Genomic DNA, 6,907 nt, shown 5'->3' with positions numbered 1-6,907 from the left:
ATATTTTTATTGATTTCAGAGAGGAAGGGAGAGGGGGAGGGAGATAGAAACATCAGTGATGAGAGAGAGTCATGGATCGGCTGCCTCCTGCAGGCCCCACACTGGGGATGGAGCCCACAACCTGAGCATGTGCCCTGACCAGGAATCGAACCCCGACCTCCTGGTTCCTAGGTGGATGCTCAACCCCCGAGCCACGCCCGCCAGGCAAGGTAGGAACTAGTATCTCCTTGTTCAGACCCGGAAATGCAGGCCCAGACGCACCCTCTTCATTTGCTTGCGTTCCCCCACGAGGCCCCCACGTCTAAAACTTGCTGGGAAGAGGGTCAGGGATGTGGAATCAGCTCTCACAGAGGGGTGCATGGGGAGACTTGCCGCTTCCTTCACAACCGCTGCCATTGTGCACTTATTTCCGTGATGATTGCATTCACCTCAGCCTCTCCCCAGGGCTTGAGCCCCTGAGGGGAGGGTCCGAGGGCACCGCGTTCCAGGGCGGGACCTAGCACCGTTCCTGTACCTACCAGGTGGTTGTAAATCTTTGCAGAATAAAGGAATGAGTAAGTGAATCCACACCACGGAACACTGTGTAACTATTCTATGAAACAAGATAAATGCCTGTGATCTGACATCTGAAGATGTCCAGGGAGTATTATTGTGAAAAACAAAACAAAACAAAACAAACACCAACCACTCCCAGAAGCCCATATAGTGTATAACTCTGTATGTACTTTAAAAAATATATATATTTTATTGATTTTTACAGATAGGAAGGGAGAGGGATAGTTAGAAACATTGATCAGCTGCTTCCTGCACCCCCCCTACTGAGGATTGAGCCTGCAACCAAGGTTCATGCCCTTGACCGGAATCGAACCCGGGACCCTTCAGTCCTCGGGCCAACTCTCTCTCCACGGAGCCAAACCGGCCAGGGCTCTGTACTTTTTAAAATGACATACGTATGGGGGTGAAATGTTGGTCATCTTCACTGCAGACCCCTGGCTAGCTCCCAGAAGGGGGCGCTTGTCCTGTCTCGACCAGCATTGTGGGAAAGAACATTCTGTGATGATGGAAATGTCCCGTCCGCCCGTCTGGTGGGGCAGCCACCAGCCATCCGTGGCTCTCGGCCTCTCAAAATGTGCCAGTGCCGTGAAAGGATGGAACTTTCCACTTAATTTGAATTAATTTAAATGGAAATAGTATTGGACAGTGCAGGTGGGGGGATGGGAGGGAAAGCAAGAGAGAGATCAGAGCATGTGGCCGGACACTGGGTGGCAGCTGTTTGCCTGTCCATGTAAATACCTCTATGCCCCCCACACACACACACACTCACACACGTGCACCGAAATGCCTGTGTATGAGGACCACACCAAGACACATCATAATTAAAATGCCAAGAGCAAAAGACAAAGAGAGAATCTTAAAAGCAGCAAGAGAAAGACAGTCAATTACCTACAAGGGAGTACCCATACGACTGTCAGCTGATTTCTCAACAGAAACCTTGCAGGCCAGAAGGGAGTGGCAAGAAATATTCAAAGTGATGAATACCAAGAACCTACAACCAAGATTACTTTATCCAGCAAAGCTATCATTCAGAATTGAAGGTCAGATAAAGAGCTTCACAGATAAGAAAAAGCTAAAGGAGTTCATCACCACCAAACCAGTATTATATGAAATGCTGAAAGGTATCCTTTAAGAAGAGGAAGAAGAAGAAAAAGGTAAAGATACAAATTATGAACAACAAATACACATCTATCAACAAGTGAATCTAAAAATCAAGTGAATAAATAATCTGATGAACAGAATAAACTGGTGATTATAATAGAATCAGGGACATAGAAAGGGAATGGACTGACTATTCTTGGGGGGGAAAGGGGAATGGGAGATGCGGGAAGAAACTGGACAAAAATCGTGCACCTAGGGATGAGGACAGTGGGTGGGGAGTGAGGGCGGAGGGTGGGGCGGGAACTGGGAGGAGGGGAGTCAGGGGGGGGAAAAAAAGAGGAACAAAGGTAACCTGAACAATAAAGATTTAATTAAAAAAAAAAAAAAAAAATCTGCTTAAAATTTTTGATTCCCCAACAATTTAACTACTAATAGCTTACTATTGACTTTACTGCTAACATAAGTAGTCAATTAAACATGTATGTGTATATATTATGGTAGTACATGATAAAATAGACTAGTAGTTAATTTTTTAAAATATATTTTTATTTTTAAAAATATATATTTTTATTGATTTCAGTGAGGAAGGGAGAGGGAGAGAGAGAGATAGAAACATCAATGATGAGAGAGAATCATTGATGGGCTGCCTCCTGCACGTCCCACTGGGGATCAAGCCCACAACCCGGGCATGTGCCCTTGACCAGAATCGAACCCGGGACCCTTCAGTCCGCAGGCTGACGCTCTATCCACTGAGCAACACCGGCCAGGGCAGTTGCAGAGAAATTAACGAAAAGGAGATAATTAGTCCACGCACCCCAAATAGGGAGGCACAGGGAGAGCATTCCCGGAAGCCAGTGGGTCAGCCTTGGGGGCGGGGCAACGAGTGGAAGCTGTTGAGAAGCGTTTGAATGAACTTTATATAGATCCGCACGGGCAGGGAGATCCCAGCTGACATCTGGGAACATACGTAGATAGGCAAGAAAAACGCCAGCGCCGGCCGCGGGCACTGCTGCCTCGTAGGCAGACGGTAATTTCTCTAACTTCCTCTTGGTTTAGCTAAATGCCCTTGAGGGCAAAAGGTGAACCGCATCCCACTTGAAGTGGGAAAACCTGGGGGTTCCCAGAATCCGCTGAAGAGGTGGGATGGAGGCTCTGGGGATGAGGATAAGATGGAAGGAGAGTCTTGGGGTTCTTGGGGGACAAGGGGGGGTATGGTGGGGAGAGACAGAGAAGCATTTTAGAGAGAGCCCCCAAACCAAGGCCTCCAGAGGTGGGAAGGTTTGGGCGGCTTTCAGGAGGAGGGGACCTAAGGGCCTTCACTTTTAATCATTTGCTCTGTTCTTCTGGAATACTAGAGGCCCGGTGCACAAAATTTGCGCTTGGTGGGAGGGGATCCCCCTCAGCCCAGCCTGCACCCTCTCCAATCCGGGACCCCTCGGGGGATGTCCCAGGGATCAGGCCTAAACCGGCAGTGGGACACCCCTCTCACAATCCGGGACCGCTGGCTCCCAACTGCTTACCTGCCTGCCGGCCTGATCACCTGTAACCGCCTCTGCCCGCTGGCCTGAACACCCCTAACTGCCCCCCCTGCCAGCCTGGTCGCCCCCAACTGCCTCCCCCTGCCGGCCTGGTCGCCCCCAACTGCCTCCGCCCACTGGCCTGGTCGCTCCTTACTGCCCCCCTGCTGGCCTGGTCGCCACCAACTGCCTCCCCCTGCTGGCCTGGTCGCCCCTAACTGCCCCCTCTCTGGCTGGTGGTTGCCCCATGCAGCCTGCTGTTCGGTTGTTACTGTGACGGAGTCCCGGATAATTTGCATATACCTCTATTATTAGTATAGATAATGCTGCCCTCCCTTCCCCCCACTTCCTCCCCGCTCCCATTGCCCTTAAACCTCTAGTAAAACTCAGCCGTGTCCTACAGCCTTTGTTTAGACGCAGGTTTGGGAAAAAATAAAAGGTTGCCCCATGCAGCCTGCTGTTCGGTTGTTACTGTGACGGAGTCCCGGATAATTTGCATATACCTCTATTATTAGTATAGATAATGCTGCCCTCCCTTCCCCCCACTTCCTCCCCGCTCCCATTGCCCTTAAACCTCTAGTAAAACTCAGCCGTGTCCTACAGCCTTTGTTTAGACGCAGGTTTGGGAAAAAATAAAATATCCCTTGTCTGTCCTTACGTCCCTGTTTAGTCTGCCCTGTCCAAAGGGATCTTAGCATCTGAGTCAGCTCCCGCCCTCCTCAGCTCACAACCCTCCCCTGACTGCCCGCTTCACTCAGAGTCATTAGAGTTCCCTTGAGCTACAAACAAAGCCAGGAGCCACCAAACTCCCCCGCATCCCTCCTTGCTCCTCGGGCCTCATCTCCCACACACACCTCCGGCACTACGTCTGCTCCAGCCACTCATCTCCCACACACACCTCCCGCACTGCGTCTGCTCCAGCTACGCTGGCCTTTGCACAGTTCCCGGCTGCTGCAGCGTGCTCCCGCCTCAGGGCCTTTGCACTTGCGGCAGCCCCTGCTGGAGCATTCTTCTCCCAGATACCCACCTGGCTCGCTCCCTCCCTTCCTTCAAGTGATTGCTCAAGAGACACCTTCCCAAGCACCCTGATTAATACTGCAACCGGTAGCTTCCTCCCAGGGTCCCCCACACTCCTTCATTCCCCCTCTCCCCATTTTTGTCCATAGCACTTATCCCCTTGTAATTATAAAATGGTCTTGGTGATTGTTTTGTTGTTAATCCTCCCCCAAGGATATTTTTCCCCATTGATTTTTTTTCCCTTTCATTGATTTTTTTAAATATATTTTATTGATTTTTTTACAGAGAGGAAGGGAGAGGGATAGAGAGTTAGAAACATCGATGAGAGAGAAACATCGACCAGCTGCCTCCGGCACACTCCCCACTGGGGATGTGCCTGCAACCAAGGTACATGCCCTTGACCGGAATCGAACCTGGGACCCTTGAGTCCGCAGGCCGACACTCTATCCACTGAGCCAAACCGGTTAGGGCACCTTCCATTGATTTTTAGACAGAGTGGAGGGAGGGGGAGACAGAGAGAGAGAGAGAAACATCGATGTGAGAGAGACACATCAACTGGTTGCCTCCTGCACATGCCTCAACCAGGGTCGGGGAAGTGAACCTGCAACTGAGGTACATGCCCTTGACCGGAATGGAACACGAATCCTTTCAGTCCGAGGGCCGATGCTCTATCCACTGAGCCGCACCTGCTCAGTGGTTAAGTTTCCCCGCCCGCCTCACGCTGCTGGAATGTAAATTCCCTGCGGGGCGGACCTTGCCTGGCTGATCCCGGCTGCGTGCGCCGGGTCTGGAACAACACCTGGCACACAGCGGGTGCCTCACGGCGAGAGGTGAACGAATGAATTCAGGCCGCTTGGGGGAGGGTGTTCTGTGGGCCGGGCGCTGCAGCCCAGAGGTAAGATTTCATTAACGTGGGAAAGACGCCAAGAGTCGTTCCTCCGTGGAAAAGGCAAGATGAGAACAGCGTGCGCTTTGAGTGAGGAGCGCGGGAAGATGTGCGTTTGCAGACACGGCGTCCCTGATCCCAGAGAAATAAACAAGGCTGCTTCCTTAGGGAACGGGGCCCCATGCTTCCTTTTTAACCCCCCCTCCCCCTCAAGTGAGGGAGGAGAAGCCGTTTCTTTATTTCTTTTGAAGAAATGCATTTCAGCCGCCTGCCCGGTCGCTTGCCCTCAGGGGCAGGGCAAGCCCACAGCTGGCGTGTGAGCCGGCCAAGGCCACGCGAGCTGCCAATTCCCGGCGCTTCTCTGTACGGGTGGAATGTTCTAGTGCTGTTCTCGGCGGTCACCGCCAGCCACGTGTGGCTATTTGAATTCAGATTTTAACTAAAGTTAAAAATTCGCTGCCGTAACCGGTTTGGCTCAGTGGATAGAGCGTCCGCCTGTGGACTGAAAGGTCCCGGGTTCGATTCCGGTCAAGGGCATGTACCTTGGTTGCGGGCACATCCCCAGTGGGAGGTGTGCAGGAGGCAGCTGATTGATGTTTCTCTCTCATCGATGTTTCTAACTCTCTATCTCTCTCCCTCTCTGTAAAATCAATAAAATATATTTAAAAAAAAATTTGCCCTAGCCGGTTTGGCTCAGTGGATAGAGCATCAGCCTGTGAACCGAAGGGTCCCGGGTTCAATTCCGGTCAAGGGCATGTACCTCGGTTGCAGGCTCCTCCCCGGCCTGGGCCCTGGTCAGGGCTCCAGGAGGCAACCGATCGATGTGTTTCTCTCACATCGATGTTTCTCTCTCTTCCACTCTCTCTCAAAATCAATGGAAAAAGATCCTCGGGTGAGGATTAAAAATAAAACCAAACTGAAAAATACAAATAAAAAAAAAATAAAAAAAATCAGTTCCTTCGTCGCAGCAACCACATGGCGAGTGACAGAGAAGTGGTCACTGTGCTGGATGCGCGTGTCAGGACGTTTCCACCCCCGCAGGGAAGGCCGCTGGAGAGCTGCTCTCACACACGTCTGTTTCCCTCCCACACGGAATGGGAGCCCCCGAGGAGCAGGGACTTGGGTCTGTCCACTGCTGTACCCTCGGGCCGAGGCCGGTGCCTGGTGCGAGGACTTAGTGAAGATTTAGTGGATGAATGAGCGCCTTTTAACTTTCATAACATTAGGGGCTGTCTTGTCAGGCTTATTATTAACCTTTTAAAAATTGATTTGAGAGAGAGAGAGAGAGAGGAAAGGAGAGAGAAACATCGATTTGTTGTTCTACTTAATCATTGGTTGATTTTGTGTGTGACTTGACCGGGGATCAAACTTGTAACCGTGGGGTATCAGGACGATGCTGTAACCAACTGAGCTACCTGGCCAGGGCATGGCTCATTGTTTGTTTTCTTTTTTTGTTCCTTCTCTATATTAAAATATCATATCTAGCCCTGACTGGTGTGGCTCAGTGGATAGAGCCTTGGCCTGCAGACTGAAGGGTCCGAGGTTCGATTCTGGTCAAGGGCATGTACCTTGGTTGCGGGCACATCCCCAGTGCGGGGTGTGCAGGAGGCAGCTGATCAATGCTTCCCTCTCATCGATGTTTCTAACTCTATCCCTCTCCCTTCCTCTCTGTAAAAAAATCAATAAAATATATTTTTAAAAAAACATCATATCTATAATAATAAAAGTGTAATACAGTGGGGCCTTGACTGACGAGTGTCCCGACTAACGAGTTTTTCGAGATACGAGCCGTCTCTCGGCCGATTTTTTGCTTTGAGTTGCGAGCTAAAAT

At 50.8% G+C, this 6,907-nt stretch overlaps 1 protein-coding gene across 1 annotated transcript in view; it reads right to left on the bottom strand.

Annotated features, from left to right (window-relative positions):
* The window catches only part of GRIN2D (glutamate receptor, ionotropic, N-methyl D-aspartate 2D), a gene marked incomplete at its 3' end in the record, with an annotated part of 39,383 nt that overhangs the window by 1,383 nt on the left and 31,093 nt on the right, over window positions 1–6,907 (bottom strand). The gene's annotated exons all lie outside the window — the stretch shown is intronic.

This window comes from Myotis brandtii, unplaced genomic scaffold, assembly GCF_000412655.1.
Source record: "Myotis brandtii unplaced genomic scaffold, ASM41265v1 scaffold601, whole genome shotgun sequence".
In the NCBI taxonomy this organism is placed as follows: domain Eukaryota; kingdom Metazoa; phylum Chordata; class Mammalia; order Chiroptera; family Vespertilionidae; genus Myotis; species Myotis brandtii.
Note: the sequence above shows the minus strand (reverse complement) of the source record. Positions and strands in the feature narration are given on the sequence as shown.